At 42.0% G+C, this 17,173-nt stretch overlaps 1 long non-coding RNA gene across 1 annotated transcript; it reads left to right on the top strand.

Moving 5' to 3' along the window:
• The first annotated feature begins 2,101 nt into the window (after positions 1-2,101).
• On the top strand, positions 2,102-4,756 carry LOC311087639. Its single transcript, XR_014607333.1, has 3 exons — positions 2,102-2,265; positions 2,361-2,468; positions 2,541-4,756. It is a non-coding gene; the product is annotated as an uncharacterized lncRNA (long non-coding RNA).
• Positions 4,757-17,173: the final 12,417 nt, after the last annotated feature.

The raw sequence follows: 17,173 nt of genomic DNA, 5'->3' as shown, positions 1-17,173 counted from the left end.
ACAAGTTTCTCTTTTAAAACTCACCTGAAGCGACACATGAAGATCCACACTGTGGAGAAACCACATCAACACAGTCTGAGATCACAGTAACTAGTTAATCTTTATGTGCTGAGCATTAAAGTCTCTCCTGTGTAAGTTAGTTTCCTAACAGCCATGATGAGCAACAGGACATCTTGGTGGTTGCTTGCTATCTACTTCACATTTTTAACATTATTATGAGATATTATGAGTTAGAATTATAAGAAAGTATCTCATTATTATGAGAACATTTCTCATATGAGAAAGGATCTCGTTATAATGCAATGTTAAGAGAAAGTTTCTAATTATCATAAGATACTAAGTCATAATTATGACAACATTTCTCATTATTGTGACTTCCATATTTATATTATTTGCGCAACTGTGATGGAAACAGGCTTTCATACTTTGTCCCACAGACATCATGTGACTAAACAGATGAATATAAATCAGCTTTCTGTTTCTAACATCTGCTGGTTATAATTAATTTCATGAATTAGTTGCAGCCCTAGTTTATTTAAGTTGGTTTTGATCATTAAAAACAATTGAAGAAAAAGAGTTTGTTGCTGTGGCTTCGACAAAACCTGATTATCATGTTATACTGTCATGTCACTTTTCAGCAGAGCGGTTGGTTTCATTTGCCTATCTTGTTTGTATTACCTTCTGAATGGATTATTAAAGGAGCATTTCACCCGTGGGAACATTGATCTTTATTGAAAGTGGGTCATATATGTAGTCGAAATGTATTAAAATTTTCGAATTTGGAGCCTTTTTGACCGAGTTATGTCAGAAAGTAACTTTAGTGCACATTTGTATAGAAAACCACAACTCCCACAATGCAACACATTTGCACAGCTCCACAAGCCACTCCCACTAATCCAGAACACCGCTTATGCGAAATCCGCCTATCAGAGAAAGCACTAGGCTAGCTAGCTACCGCTTGAGTTTGAAATTAATTTCGCATAAAAAAATGTGTTGTTTGGCGATCTCATTATTGAATTATTCCTTGTTACTATTTATTTTGAAATAGTGAACTATTGCATTGTACCGGGATGTTCAGTCAAATCAAGGAAAGGGCAAAAAGTAAGTTTTCATTCCCTACCGAGAGACGCCTCTGTCCATATGCGGTGCGAAACTAGGATGGTTCAAAACGCAAACATCCGTATCCTTGTCTGCCTCAGACATTTCTTCCAGGAGAAATTGGCATCTTTGAAATTCTTTGCAGCGGACGGACTCTAGCTCTGTGTCCGTAGGCGCATAGTGAGTTCACCGGCGCCACCAGTCCGCACCAGCTCGAGCCAGCGCCGGGCTTCTCGGACGCGACAGGCGGGTCTTCTGCCTCGGCTGCAGCCTCCGCCTCCTGTTCCTCCATCAGCCTCAGCTGCTCTTCGCTATATTGCGGCTCGTACAGATAGCCACGAACATCTGTTTCGAGCAACAGACTTTCAAAATCCTCTTCCTCCATATCATGTGTAGTTCCTTCAGCCATTCTTGTAAATTCCCATCTGACTCCATAAGCGCTTGTTAGCTTAGCTTGATAGCTTCCAAACAAGATGGCGGATATTTATTTTAGTTTCTGTAAGTTTAGTCCCACCCACTGATCTGTAATAGGTCCTTTGTCTCTGGTAATAGGCCTGTAGGGTGAGTGGGTCCCACCCCCTGGAATAATGAGGAGCTAGTTTTTGTAGTCTCATACACTTTTCAATTAAATGTGACTTCCTGCTTATTATGACGCAAAATGACGATTTTTACGTCATAATAAGCAGGAAGTGAAAAACTCAAATCCTTATTTCTCCCATCTCAGGGAAAAATAAAGGAAAAATCCACGATCATTATAATATATGATTGGTTTTCTAACAATACAAAGCTTAATGCAAATGGGTGAAGTGTCCCTTTAAAGATGTTATACCTGATCTTCATCTTCATCATGTGTTCCTTGCAACCGTTGGTGACACAGGATCAATGTCACTATTAATATTATTATTGTAGTAGGAAGGGTTATGACCCCTCCTACTTGTTATGGTGTGGCCAATGGCCTGGCGTCCGGTGCGTATAAGAGCATGGGTTACCAGTTCCTTAGTGTGCGTCACTATTCGGGGCCGTGACGTCACCCACGCGCCCTGCTGCTTTTGCTGGAGTGCCATGTCAAATGTGTTGTTGCTCGCAAAAGAAGCTGCTTACCCACTGTCGGTGCTGGTTGCCGGTCTGTGTGCTTTCTGGAGAGTTGAATGTGGACATTTGAGACGAGTAAGAGAAGCATTTGTATGCGATGGTGTTTTGTAAGTTAAGTTTCTATGGATTGCTTGGCTGAGCGGATAATCTGACTAACCTGTATGCTTAAGGTAGTGTAAGATCCATCTGCACTTTCTGCCAACGAGCTTTGTCGGAGACATCTGGCTCCAGCCACCGCGTGGTTTGGGGATAGTAATCCTGGGACCGCATGTTTTGTTGTGAGTATACTGCTTGAGCGTGAAGCCAAGGGAGAGGGAATCGCGGTGTAACACCTTTATGTTTGTTTTTAGGCGCGGTAAGGACAATAGCGGTGCCCTGCAGGAGAATTATCTGCCCTGTGCTTCATCATAAAGTCCTGTTTGCTGTGCTCCTCGTCGGCTGCTGTTCTGTTTCGAGGGAACCGTTTCGACTGTTCTGTTTGACTGTTCTGTTTCGAGTGAACCGTCTTGAGTGAACTGTCTTGAGTGTTCTGTTTCGAGGGAACCATTTCGAGTGTTCTGTTTGACTGTTCTGTTCTGAATTCTGACTCGAGTGAACTGTCTTGAGTGTTCTGTCCCGAGTGAACTGTCTTGAGTGTTTTGTTTTAAGTGAACTCTTTCAAGCGAACTGACTCGAGTGAACCGTCTCGAATGAACCGTCTCGAGCGAACCGTCTTGAGTGAATCGTCTTGAGTGAACTGTCTCGAGTGAACTGTTCTAGTGCACTGTTTCCAGTAAATTCTGTTCTCAGTGATCTGCTTTGAGTTTCTTTTGTTTGCTTTTTCTTGTTTATTTCTTTAATTGATTTATCTTTTTGAATTTAAATTTTTATTTTGGTTTGATTATTGTATTAGTGACTTATGGTTATATTATTTTGTTCTTTTTGCATATCACTGTTTGATGTCTTTTCTTTTGTTTGTTGGCAGGGCCTGGGCACCCGGGGGCAGACGATTGACCATTTAGGTGGGGACGTCCTCACTGTGTGTCGTGGTCTTCTCTGACATGAGTCGTTGAGTGTGTGTTAGTGTGTGTGTGCACTGTGAATAGAGTATTTTTCTTAAGGGTGATATCTTGAGACTGCCCCTGTGGGTAAGCCCAGGTTCCTCTGCTGCCAACGATAGAATTAAGCAAATAGATGAGAGTGATTGCTGGTCAATGCCTTTTATGATCATTATGTCTTTTAAGATATCTACAATACTATTTGTAGATATCTTAAGATATCTGGAATTTGAATTTTGACAAGTTAAAACTAAATTACGACTAGTAGAGCCAGGGGTATTTAATGCTAATGCGGCTTGCATTAGTAGCAAGGACAGTCCCGAAGAAATAAGAATGGAGCCGCCGCATGTCCTTGTTTTATGCCCCGGGTATTTGCCGCATTTTTTTATTTACTTTTTTATTTACTTTATTTTATTATGCTTGCAAACAGTACAGAGATGACAATCATGAAAATCATTGTATACAATGGTATACAATTTTGTAACAAATTTATAAAAAATATGTACAAAATGTAACAACAATATGTACAATGTCATCTGAACTTACAGAATAAAGGAAGAAGTTAGCAATGCGTAACTAACTAAAACAAAGATTAAAAAATAAAAATAAAGGAGAAATAGTTGATAGAAAAAAACATTTAAAAAGGGTAAGTTTTAATTTTATACATTTTAAACATCATTTAGTGTAAACCAATTAAAGTCATTACAATTTGAAATTGTTTTAATTGCTTACTTATTTACTGAGGATTCAATATTTGGCGCGTCTTTGATCCAGGGGGGCAGCGTTTCATATAATGTTGAAGGTACCCCGGGCGCCGCCATTGGCTATCAGACCATCACCTGCTGTTAGCATCCCATTGACTCCCATTCATTTTGGCGTCACTTTGACAGCGAATAACTTTACATCTGAGGCGTTTAAAGACTCCATTTGTCCATTATTTATTTCTAAAGAAACACGAAAATGTATAAAAGGCTCCATTACCTTGTATCTTACGTTATGGCCCCGTAGAAGCAGTTTTTGTAAAAAATATGCTAAATGATTGCGTCATAGCCACGCGACTCTCTGTCGCACAGTAGAGAGATTACCGTATGGACAAGAGGAGAAGCTCGCGGGCGATCGGGGGGACGTGGAGGCAAAATGGCAAAGTAATTAATCAGAATACTTAGCAAAAGTTTCTCCTGCTCCTAGCTCATGGACACCTCCTACTCACACTCTCCGTCTCTGCAAGTTTCGGAAGTTAATGATTCAGATTTCGCTCGGCACAGCTACTAGAAGACAGACGGGTTGCTCACGTCACATCTACGTCGTCAAGCTCAGTTTGAGTCTGCTGAGTCTGTTGTGTACATATAAATTCAAATAAATTTTTTTAATTAAGTGATTTTAGTGTTTTTTCATCTAGATGAATTGTCCATAGGCTTAAAAAATGTCATGTGGGGCGACCGTGATTTATCTTAAAATTAATTAATTTCCTTAACATAAATGTATTTTTTTTTACATGTTCTCAGTAATTAAAGTGTTTAAAAACAGAGTATTTGAATTTCTTTTGAGTTTTTGTATATAATGATCTCATATTTTTGTTCTGCAATTTCAGTCGCCTTCTAAAATGCAGTTAATAGACTTATTTTTCCTGTAAATCGCATAAAACTGATAGAAATGTTTTAAAAATATAATTTACTAAAGCATACTGTATCAGTGATTCATATTTCAGCCACAGAAATAAGCTATTTTATTTTACATTTAATACAGTGATAGCTTTTATTGGTCGCACCACATGATAAGTGGTCGCTCCAAATGACACAACCTTATAGTTAAAAATATATTTAAAGAGATCAATGAACAATACATTTTATACAATTTTTTTTATTTAAACCAGATTTTATACAAATTTCACAGAATTTTCCTGAACATAAACATTTTATAAACTCACTTTTATAAAAAAAAAAACTCTTCACAAACACAAGTGCACCATTTAATTTAACTTGACTTAGAATTTCTTTCTAACAAATAATAATGTTATAGATATAAATTATTTCATAAAAGTATTGTATACAGGTAACATTTGGGGTCAATAGTTTTTTTTAAGTAATTAATACTTTATTAATCATGGACAAATTCAGTGTCACATTCAGGGGCAGACTATAATATCCCGAAAGATTCTATTTCAAATAAATGCTGTTCTTTTGAACTTTATATTCATCAAATAATCCTGACATATAAAATGTATCACAGTTTCCCAAAAAAATATGAACATTGATAATAATCAGAAATGTTTCTTGAGCAGCAAATCATTAGTGACCCTGGATCACAAAACCAGTCACATGTCGCACGGGTAGGGGAGAGTGGGGTGATTTGTGCAAGGGGGGGAAGTAGTTCCACCCTTGTTTCTGGAAAACCATACAAGAAATTGGTCATGTGACCACATAATTTTGAACAGCAATCACTTTTACTCGTCCTCCAAAGAAGAGAGACACATGGCATGAGAGTTAAGCATATTTTAGTGCAAAAAACTGTTTTTTCCCTTTCAAAGTAAAATTTCTATGATTAAGGTTTTTTAATTGTAGTGTCTGAACAATTATAGACAAGTTTGAAAACATTTCACACATGTTTTAGTGCTTTAGTAGGCTACACAATGAGTCTATACAGTTAGCATGATGTTAGCTCTTAACTGCTGGATCATGCTAGTTTTTCAAACTTGTGGGTCCGGGGTGATTTGTGCCAAAGGGCCTGGGTTAAGTTGTGCCAGATCCAGACCACCTAGACCTACATACTCACAGGGGATAATCTTGAGAAGTGAGGAGATGGGCATGCCTCATCATTGTTTGACTCAGGCCTGCCTGCTATTTGTTAAATTTAGCTAACACTGATTTCAGTTTTGAGTTTGCACTATGTTATTAAAGAGAAGTTTTATTCCGTTTTTAAGTGGCCTATGTCACAATAGGATGTTTAGAAATGAGCCTAGTCACTTTATTCTTATATGTTACATAATTGACAAACAGCGCTATGTCAACAGGCATCTATTGCCAAAGCCTTTTTGCCTGAAATGATTCACAAATATCATATATTGTGTTGCTATGGTGCTCTAAATGGTTGCTAGGGCGTAGCTTGATAGCTTCACAATGATCCTGAGAGACTGATTGGTCGTCTGAGTAAAATGAGCCCGCCCCCTTGTCTCTATGACACTGTGATCCAGAGTTATGTTCAATACAAAATCCCTATGCAATTGACCATAGTAGGAAAAACGCATGCTATGGTATTCCAGGGTGACAATATCTAAATAAACCTTAAATGAGTAATTTTGTATTGAATTTATCTTGCTTTCATATAGCATTATGGTTCATAACATTAAAATGTTCTGTTTTACTTCAGAAATCACTGGCACAATTTACCCCCATTGTATTCCCCCAAAGGCACAACTTCCCCCGCACCAGGGGCAAGTTGTGCCATGAGACCACTTTTTTTCCAAGAGCTATATTTCTGAAACAATTTATTTCAGATCCAAAGTTATTGTTCTCAGGGATGCACCACATCCTGAAATATATGTACATCCTTAAGTTGAAGGCATTACTGCCGTGGCCTCACTTTAAAGTCACTTTGAGTAAAAACTGGCACAACTCACCCCACTCTCCCCTATATTTGTGGTAATAACCAACAATACATTGAATGGGTCAAAATTATCGATTTTTCTTTTATGCCAAAAATCATTAGGCTCTTAAGTAAAGATCATGTTCCATGAAGACGTTTAGTCAATTTTCTACCGTAAATATATATGTAACCGGGGCAGGAATAGCCTGATATTTGATTAATTCCCTTGGTGATTTGCCCTTATGTTTGCTTTGACTCAGCCGCGCGCTGTCCCCTTTAAGAGTGTGCATGCGCAGATGAGAGAGAGCGCGTCAGACTGAAAGAGAGCGCAGTTTGAGACAGAGTCACATAGAGGGAGAAATAGTCGATTAAACGGTTAGAGAGAACATTTCCAGTTTGATTTTGACTTGTGAATCTGTGGTGATAACAGTCGTGTGATATTGTCGAGTGTATGGTTGATTTTGCTGCTCATACAAGTGTGGTGTTCCTGCACGTGAGAGATCTTCCGTGGGGAAAGGAAATACAGAGACGTTGGGGAAGATTGAGCGTGAGTTAATCTGAAATATGTTATAACACTGTTTATTTCATATATTAATGTAACATTGAGTAATTATTGTTCTTTATGCCGTGTTAGAGGGGAGAACAGCCTCACGTGATATTGCACGTGCACCAGCTGCCACGTGAGCTTTTTCTGTGTGCTTCAAAGTCTAAATAAGAGTGAGTTTTGATCATTTTATTCTCCTAAAGCGTTTATGTATAAGTTATAAAGAATATTTGTACCCTTGTTCAAGTGTATACTATTTTTCTTGAGTGTAGTTACTGTTTAATTTGAACAGAAGGGGTCAAACTGTGGATTGTAATGTATTCATGTGGTGAAATGTGCAGATTTCTCATGTATGCTGTTTCATTTCTTTCATTAGGCACATACAAGCCACTACCGTTGTTTTTGGCACTCATTTTATTTGTTTCTGAGATTAGCAGTGTGAAAACCACCTTTTTATTTGGTTTGTTTTGTAAGACTCTTATTACTTTGTTTTCTGCACTCATTGAAGTCAGTTGATAGTTTATTTTGCTATGCCAATTTCACTTATTAATTTGAATGTTTTTCTAAAACGTACTCGGTTACTAACGTAACCTCGGTTCTCTCTAGAAGAGGGAACGAGTACTGCGTTTGAAAAACGCATTGGGAAAAACTCTTTTTTCACGAAATACTGAAGCAAAAATTATCCTTAATTTCTTATTATTGTAAAACGCGTTGCAGCAGCAACAGCTTATGGCAAAACGGCTCGCTTGCCCATTGGCTGTTCTGCGGCAACTGCATAAGCCTATCGAGCGAGGCCTGGAGTGACGTCAGGCCAATGAGGGCGCTTCGCGCTCTCCTTGCCACTTCCCGCCGAAACGGACGTGGCTTATCCCTATATAAGGAGCTCGAAAAGGCTGATTCATTTGATTTTTATCGCCGAAGCGAACCAAGTGAACCGTACACACGGCAGGGAACGCAGTGCTCGTTCCCTCTTCTAGAGAGAACCGAGGTTACTTTAGTAACCGAGTACGTTATCTTACGAGAGTACTCTCGTACTGCGTTTGAAAAACGCATTGGGAACGCATTGTAAAACGCCGTGTGTGCTGGGGTGAAAACACCGATACTGGAAGCAACGTCCAGATAAACAGTGCTCAACCACCATATAGACTCACAGAGAGTCTGGGCAGTCCCTCCAGTTTTTCGCGATTCCGCGATCGCTGAATACAACGCAAAATCAACAAATTGTCGCATTTTTTTGCGATCCTGCATAATTCCTAATTTAACCGCAAAATAATCACAAAAATGAAAAAGACCTCACAACACATTAAATTATAATCACCCATTTGATATCTCTAGTTTAATTAAAGTTTCAATGCATTTTTACGTGGATACAGATGTTTCGGGAAAAGGGTAAACTCCTTTTCCTCGATTTACTGAAGCCTACTGTAAAACGCATTTAAACCACAATCGCCGTCCCGGCGCAACAGGGCACGTCACCATGGTTACAGATGGCAAAGAGATGCATTTTTCCTTCCTTTCCAAGTACAGGGATGAAACAGCGTGTTTTTGGGTGACAAATTCATCTGAAGCCTAAATTTAGGGATGTCCCGATCCGATCACGTGATCGGAAATCGGGCCCGATCGCGTGTTTTCAGACTCGATCGGAATCGGACGTTACCTCCCGATCAGGACTCGGATATATATGTATTTATATTCTCATTTTTTAACACCTCTATTATGCGGTGACACAGAGTTACGGCGGTTTCACACTGCACGCGTTGTGTAAGCAGCGCAGGAGCAGGGCGTATGGTGAGCAGGAGCAGGACACGCGCGTTTTGCTTTCATACTGGCAGCGTTTGTCACGCGCGGCTGAACCGCGGGTTGTGTACAGACAGAGTCTATAATGGATAAGTTGGCATTGCTTTTTTTCGTTTTCAAATACATTTAAGAGAAAAGACTTGTCAAGAAGCTTATTTTATTAATAATTTAATTTATATAACTTTTGGTTCATCTTTGTTTTTATTGTTATGGCAACAAGTTTGTTTTTGGACATTTGTTTTCTTTTTCAAATTGCTGTTGGTCATTTGATTGACTGTTTAAAACACAACAGATATCATCAATGCACTTTTTGGATAAAACTGCGGTGTATTTTGGCCATGATGTATTTTGGCAAAAATAGACTCGGCGCCGAAACGATCGCGGCACTCCTGCTCTGCTACGCACTGCCGCGCCACCTCTGCGTGCGGTGTGAATGCTCTAAAGCCTGGTTTAATCTGTTAACATGGGCGGCGAAAAAAATACGCGCTGCACGCTCTGTTTTAACAGTGCAGTGTGAAACCGGCGTAAGAGTTAGGAGTGCAGTTCCTAAAAGCACATTACTGGCTTTGCAAACACTGTAGCACTTTTATTTTTTATTTGTTTACATGCCTGCCGGATATTTTAAGTTGAGGTGCTATTTGTTTATATATTAGACTTTTTTTTAAATATTTACTGTTGCACTAAAGTCCAAAAGTTAAGAATTTATTTATTACTTGATTGTTCAAGCTACCTCACAGAAGTGCTCTGTTTGTTAACAGAGTTGTTGAATGTTAAAATAAGGTGAATTAAATAAAAAATAAGGATTTTTTTGCATTATAGAAGTATCGGATCGGGACTCGGTATCGGCAGATACTTAAAATCAAATGACTCGGACTCGGACTCGAGGGCAAAAAAACCTGATCGGGACATCCCTACCTAAATTCATAGCTTAATGTGAGGGACAGAAGTCTATTTACATCATTAAAGTTTACGAAAACTCATTTTCCCTCCTCTGCGGCTGTCAATCATTCTCCATTCAGTATTCAAACAGCGCGCGCGCCTCTTTCGGTTACAGAAGCATAGCTGCACGGTAAAACTCTCTCCAATATGATATTCACATTATAATGCCTGATCTGTAGAGAAAAGGCTGTGGATTTGCATAAAATGAAAATGACTTTATTATGTTGGAGTTTGTTGCTGTTTTTAAACGACTCGCTACCGTGTGCCTGTTAGATCACATCACAAGGAATCGACATCAAACGCACAATAACTGGAATTTAAAACTGTGAAGAAACAAATGATCAATAAACTGTTGGACAGATAGACACTAGGATTTGTGCGCTCGACATTTCTTCGCTTCTTGTGCCGTGAACTTTTAAATGCGCACTTGTGCAGCGCTGCACACTGTGACTCCATCATTCTGCACCCGCGATGCGCATACGCGCTTTGTGCGCTCTGTTTTGAAGCGTTTCATATTTTCATGGTTTTGCGCACTGAAAGATTATTAAAAGCCTGTATTTTTCTATACCTAGCCTGCACAATACATTTAAAATAAGCATAATTTGATTGTATGTTATTTCTGTGTAGTGTAGGCTATATAAATATTCACACTTCTGAATTCTTGACATTCATATATAAATATAAAATTGTGAAATGTATGATTGCCTGATTGAATTTCAGTATATTTTCCTGCTTTTTTGTCCTTCGCCAATCACATGCCTGATTACTACACCTGCTCTTAATATTTACTACACCTGCTCTAATATTTAATATAGGCTGTTTCAAAAGTTTTTCATTTGATGAGGATTTGATTAGAATTCTTTTGTTTGTGATTTGTGTCATGTATGACTATTGTGCATCTGACATAATACTATTATGGTAAATGTGATGTCCTAATTATAAAATATAAAAATCGCAAATTTTTTCACGAATTTCTGGAAATTACCACCACAAAATCAGTCATTTTGATCGCAAAAATCCCTTCATTCTTATATTATAGCGTTCATAGACGCAACACAACATCACATATAAAGGCAGATAGCCTGAATTAATGTGGGAAAAAGTGGGTCTTACACAATTCTGCCCATATGACAGCCGGTAGCGCTCTGCGCTTGAGATGTCAGTGTTCTGATGGAACAGCTGACTCCGTTACACCGACAAAAGCTTAGCCTGCAAAGCGGGGACCTCTAGGTTGTAAAACCTAATAAACGTAGACGGCGAGGCCCAGCCTGCCGCCATACATATGTCCTGTAAGGAAATCCCGCTAGACCAAGCCCACGATGAGGCAACGCCTCTCGTGGAATGCGCTCTAACACCCAACGGACACTGGAGGCCCTTGGCAGTGTATGCTAGCGCTATAGCGTCAACTATCCATCTGGATAAACTTTGTTTCGAAACAGCCATTCCCTTGGAACGTCCACTGAACGAGACAAAGAGCTGCTCAGTCTGTCTGAAGACAGCAGAGCGAGACACATAAGCTCTTAAAGCCCTAATGGGGCAAAGAAAGCTCGAGTCCCCTTCCTCAGTTGACCCCGGCAGGGCAGACAGGGAGATAACCTGAGCCCGAAACGGTGTGTTGAGGGATTTTGGCACATAACCATGCCTAGGCTTGAGTATAACTTTAGAGTCGTTAGGCCCAAACTCTAAGCACGCCGCGCTCACTGAGAGCGCGTGCAGGTCGCCTATGCGCTTCACTGAAGCGAGAGCCAATAAAAACACTGTTTTAAAAGACAGATGTTTAAGGCTAACGGATTGGATAGGCTCGAAAGGGGGACCTTTCATGGCCTCCAAAACCGTGGAAAGGTCCCACATAGGGACTGAAGGTGGTCTGGGAGGATTCAGCCTCCTAGCTCCCCTGAGGAAGCGGATGACTAAATCATTCCTTCCTAGTGACCGGCCTAGCGCTGTTTCAGAACACGCTGCAATAGCCGCCACATAAACTTTGAGCGTGGAAGGGGTTCTGCCCTTATCCAGCAGCTCTTGAAGGAAGGAGAGGACCGAGGGGTGAGGGGTCACGTCGGTATCGAGGGGTGATCGACCCCGAGCTGTACACCAGCTGGAGAAAACCGACCACTTCGAGGCATAAAGCTGCCTAGTCGACGGTGCTCTAGCCTGCGTGATAGTATTTATCACTCCCTCTGTGAGATCAACGGGTACCCGTTGAGCGCCCATACGTGAAGGGACCACAATTCTGGGTGAGGATGCCAAATCGAGCCCCTGGCCTGTGAGAGGAGATCCCTCCTCAATGGCACTGGCCACGGAGCGATGTCTGCTAGTTGCATTAGGACTGAGAACCACGCTTGGTTCGTCCAGAATGGTGCTACAAGCAGTAATGAGCATCTCGTTTCCTTGACCCGCTCTATCACCTGAGGAAGGAGAGAGACGGGGGGAAACGCGTAAAGCGGGTGGCGCGGCCACGCTCAGGACAGCGCGCTCTCGTCTTTGGAAAAGAACACGGGGCAGTGAGCGTTTTCGCGGGACGCGAATAGGTCCACCTCCGCTCTGCCGAATCTTTCCCACAACAGTAGGACTGTTTGCGGGTTTAGAGACCATTCGCTCATGGGAATGTTGTTCCTGGACAGTCTGTCTGGACCCAAATTTTGGAGTCCGGGCACATGCACCGCTTTCAGCGAGCGCAAATTGTGCTGAGCCCATGTCAGGAGGCACTTTGCCAGATAGTACAGGTCTTTGGACCTGAGACCGCCCTGGCGATTTAAGTAGGACACCACAGACATATTGTCCGACCGGACTAAGACGTGTTGGTCCTTGATTCGGGGACAAAAGCGCTTCAGCGCTTTGTTTACTGCCATCATTTCCAGGCAGTTGATATGTTGGAGCTTCTCTTGTTCTGACCACAGGCCGAAGAACAAACTGCCCTCGAGCAGAGCTCCCCATCCCGAGGTGGAGGCGTCTGTCGACACCACCCTCACCCTCGAGGAAGTCCCCAGGCTTACACCTGACTGGTACCAGCCGTTCGATATCCAAGGCTTCAGAGCTGTAATACATTTCTGATCGACCTTGAGACGCCGTTGGCCGGACACCCACGCTCCGCGCGGTAACCGTGCTCTCAGCCAAAACTGTAGAGGACGCATGCGGAGCAACCCCAGCTGAAGGACTGGTGATGCTGAGGCCATGAGACCTAGCATCCTTTGAAAATCCTTTAGTGGGGCGGTCGCGCCGCAGCGGAAAGAGCTCGCTGCGCGCTGAATGCTTAGCACGCGCTGTGGCGACAGCCGTGCCATCATAGACTGTGAGTTCAGAACTGTGCCCAGAAACAAGGTTACTTGACTGGGATTCAGTGAACTCTTCGTCCAGTTGACTGTTATACCAAGATTCTCGAGGTGGTCGAGTAAAATGGTCTTGTGCTCCACGAGCTGAGATCGTGATTGAGCTAGAATCAGCCAGTCGTCCAAATAGTTCAGTACTCGCATGCCCCTGAGTCTGAGGGGGGCGAGCGCTGCATCCATGCACTTCGTAAATGTACGAGGTGCCAGGGATAAGCCGAACGGGAGGACTGTGTACTGGTATGTCTGACCCTCGAAGGCGAATCTCAAGAATCGCCTGTGACATGACGCTATCTGTATCTGAAAATACGCGTCCTTTAGATCTATCGAGACGAACCAGTCTCCTCTGCGAACATGCGCGAGAATTTTCCTGGTCGTGAGCATCCTGAAACTGCGTTTCATTAAAGCTCTGTTCAACCGTCTCAGATCTAGTATGGGTCTGAACCCGCCGTCTTTCTTGGGAACCAGAAAGTATCTGCTGTATAACCCCTTCTCGCTTTGAGCTTGTGAAACAGGCTCTATAGCCCCTTTGCTCAACAGTTTTGATATTTCGGCGCGAAGTAGATGTGCTACTTCTGAGTTCACCGTAGATTCGACGCGCGCTGTAAAGCGGGGAGGGCGTCGGGAAAAACTGTAGCGAGTAGCCTCTCTTTATAATGTTCAGCACCCAATCCGAAACCCCTGGAAGCGCTGCCCATGCTTCTGCATGGATGGCTAAGGGTTGGATGCGAAGCGCGCTCTGGTCGCTGGGCGACAGAGGCGCTTCGGTGTGCAATAGTGCAGGCTTTATGCCTGTGACATTCGAGGCAGGGAGCGCGCTTGTTACGGCGGGCAGAGCGCTCGTCCTCGATCCCACTACAGTGTTTAACCGAGCGAGGGAGGGCTGAGCGAGTTTCGTTAGACTTATGTTGTCTGTGAGCAGATGTGGGCGTGGAACGGGCACATTTACTGCTTTGAGCGCGCTGTCTGCTGTCTGTCTGCTGTCTGTCTAAATATATGCCGCAAGACCGGGAAACGAACTCCGATCTCCCATGCGGAAAAACCTATCATTCCACCACTGAGCCACAGGGGGATACAGGCTTTTGGTATGCGTGAGCGTCATGTATTCTTCGGCGTTTGCTGGCAGGCGTGCGCTTGCTGCAAATGACATTTCCAGTCGCCGACAGGGGACTGGGAAATGTAAGAGAAAAGAGGCTAGTAACTACGAACACACTTTTCTCCTTTCGCCGGTGAATGACGCGCAGAGGCAGGGTAGTTTTTCTTGTAACGTAAAGAAAAAACTAACCCCGACCGTCCGCTTCCAGGAGGAGCAGCCTCGGAGAAGGATGCCAGGTGGGTCCTCAGAGTCACCATAAGCCATCGGCTCTGTCTTATTTCCTGACATAACATTTGAACGGCCACATCTAAAACATTTATTTTTATGAGTGAATGCAGCACAATCGCGAACATTAATGGACAACTTTAAAGGCGATTTTCTCAATGTTTCGATTTTTTTGCACCCTCAGATTCCAGATTTTCAAATAGTTGTATCTCGGCCAAATTTTGTCTTAACCTAAGAAACCATACATCAATGAAAAGCTTATTTATTTAGCTTCCATATTATGTATACATCTAAATTTCAGAAAATTGACCCATGTGACTGGTTTTGTGGTCCAGGGTCACATATTTGTAGAAATAACTTTAATATTATTTTTATGTCCTACCACATGACATCCAAATGTGGCAACTACATACCAACCATTACATAGGTTTATTTTTTTTTCCAATTTGAGAGAATTAAAAACCTGCTTGCTGCTTCCATGGGTCCTTGGTAAATTGGTATATAAGTCCCAACATGGTAGTTCCTTGTAGATTGTTTCAAAGCAGCTTTACAGAGATAAACGTATAATTTAAGGTAACAGAGAATGTTTTGGCTTTATAGCGGTTCTTTAATAAAGTTATTTTACAGCTAAAGTTAGTTTTGATTGATTCGCTTCCATTGCAACGATCATATGTTATTAAATTAGGGGCCGCCAAGACGACACCATTCTCTCTACACAGACTTTAAACGCGAACCTGTGAGAAACGCTGATGGCGTTCAGATGCGCATTAAGAATTGGTTCTGTAGTTATGTGCGTTTGAATACATGTGTGCAGGTTTGTAATTCCCTACAAACCAAGCCTAAACAAAATACTGGTGTTTCCTTATAATTTATTTTATTTGATCAATTTGGGGTAGATACGCAAATTGAGTTTTCCCGACGACGCTTTATCTGTAGAGTAGGAAAGGGATCCTCCATAGGGAGAGACTAGTTGGCACTTCAGCACTGCGTTGTCATCGGGTCCAGGCGAAGGTCCTTCGTCACATCTGGATACAGCCTGGATCCGGCAGGCTGCGGGAAAACCTCGGGATAAACAAAGACACTAAAATTAGCGTAGATGCCATTCTTCTCATGATGTAACAAGTACATCAGGATCAGGGCTTAAAGTATTCCGGCACCGTGCCGGATCTCCGGCGTGCGGCCGTGAGGAAGAAGAAAAAAAAAAAAAAATGGAACTTGCATGCGGTTTAATATTTTCGAGTCAATTGATTTCACCTACCAATCATATGAAAGGAACGCAGCTCTACTACCGTTACAAGCCTATCAGAAAGAGAGGAGGGCGGGGCCTGGCAACACAGTGTGATTGAGATTTATACATCACGTAAGCGTTGACGGTGAAAGGAGCGCTAGTTCATGAAGCTTGGCGATGATGTCCTACCCACGGGCGTAATTTCCTGTGGGGACACTTTCCAAAATCCCGTTGTCCCCCCCCCCCCCCCCACACTCAAATTCGTTTGTTATGATGTTTAGGTTTAGGTTTAACCGCACGCCGTCATTGCCACGGAGGAGCAGGACCGAGCCTGTGTAAAATAGCTCACTGAATGTTCTAATGAGCAAGTAGCGGTTGCGGCACAGACAGCGATGAAACGCCAGAAACAATAACAGGTGACTTTAATGTCATCATGGATGAAAAGAAAGAAAGGAGATGTGAGTTGGTTGATTCAGTAAATTAGCTCAGGTCAGGATAATCATATTTTCTGTCTACACCTGTTGATAACTGAGCTAACGTTAACATACACTGCTGCTTGGTAACTTCAGACTTGGCTAAATATTTAATTTTAATATTTAATTAAATATTCTGTGTAGCTTACAAAAAAAAAAAACATTCTGTGTAGGCCTACCATGAAAACGAGTCCACTTTAAACCGCAGCATTTTCTGTCAGCAATGTATAACAAGTAGCCTAATGTTAGTGCTGTCAACGTAAACGCATGCGATTAATTTTTGTCCAGCTTTAACGTGTTAAAATATTTATCGCAGCGTCCGTTCTTTCTGTCATCCTTTGGGTTGCATGCTCTACTTCACGCAAATGTTTTAAACTATCAATGCGCGAGAAGACAAAAGAGAACGCTGTCAGTGAATGTCCTCCTGAAACACACACACTCACACACACAGAAAGACGCGCGCCAGTATCGCAGTCGACAGCGCGCCATCGAGTTCTCTTTCGCGCTTGAACGAACCATAACACACACACATTTATGCCAAAATGTCAGTTTTGTCGAGTATCTTCACAAGAACAGTCAAATGAGTTAAATACAATCTTAAATGGAAGTAAAGAGTAGAGAATGAGATGCGTGAGATCCTGTCAGCAGCGGCGGGTATTAAAGTGACAGCAATTCTCTCTGTTAGTAAAGTTAACCAAAGAACAATGGGAACAGAAAATTACTAACTGCTCAACGCTTA

This window comes from Abramis brama, assembly GCF_963993115.1.
Source record: "Abramis brama genome assembly, chromosome: 1".
Taxonomy (NCBI): Eukaryota; Metazoa; Chordata; class Actinopteri; order Cypriniformes; family Leuciscidae; genus Abramis; species Abramis brama.
The sequence above is the reverse complement of the archived record's forward strand: the minus strand, read 5'-3'. Positions and strand labels throughout refer to the sequence as shown.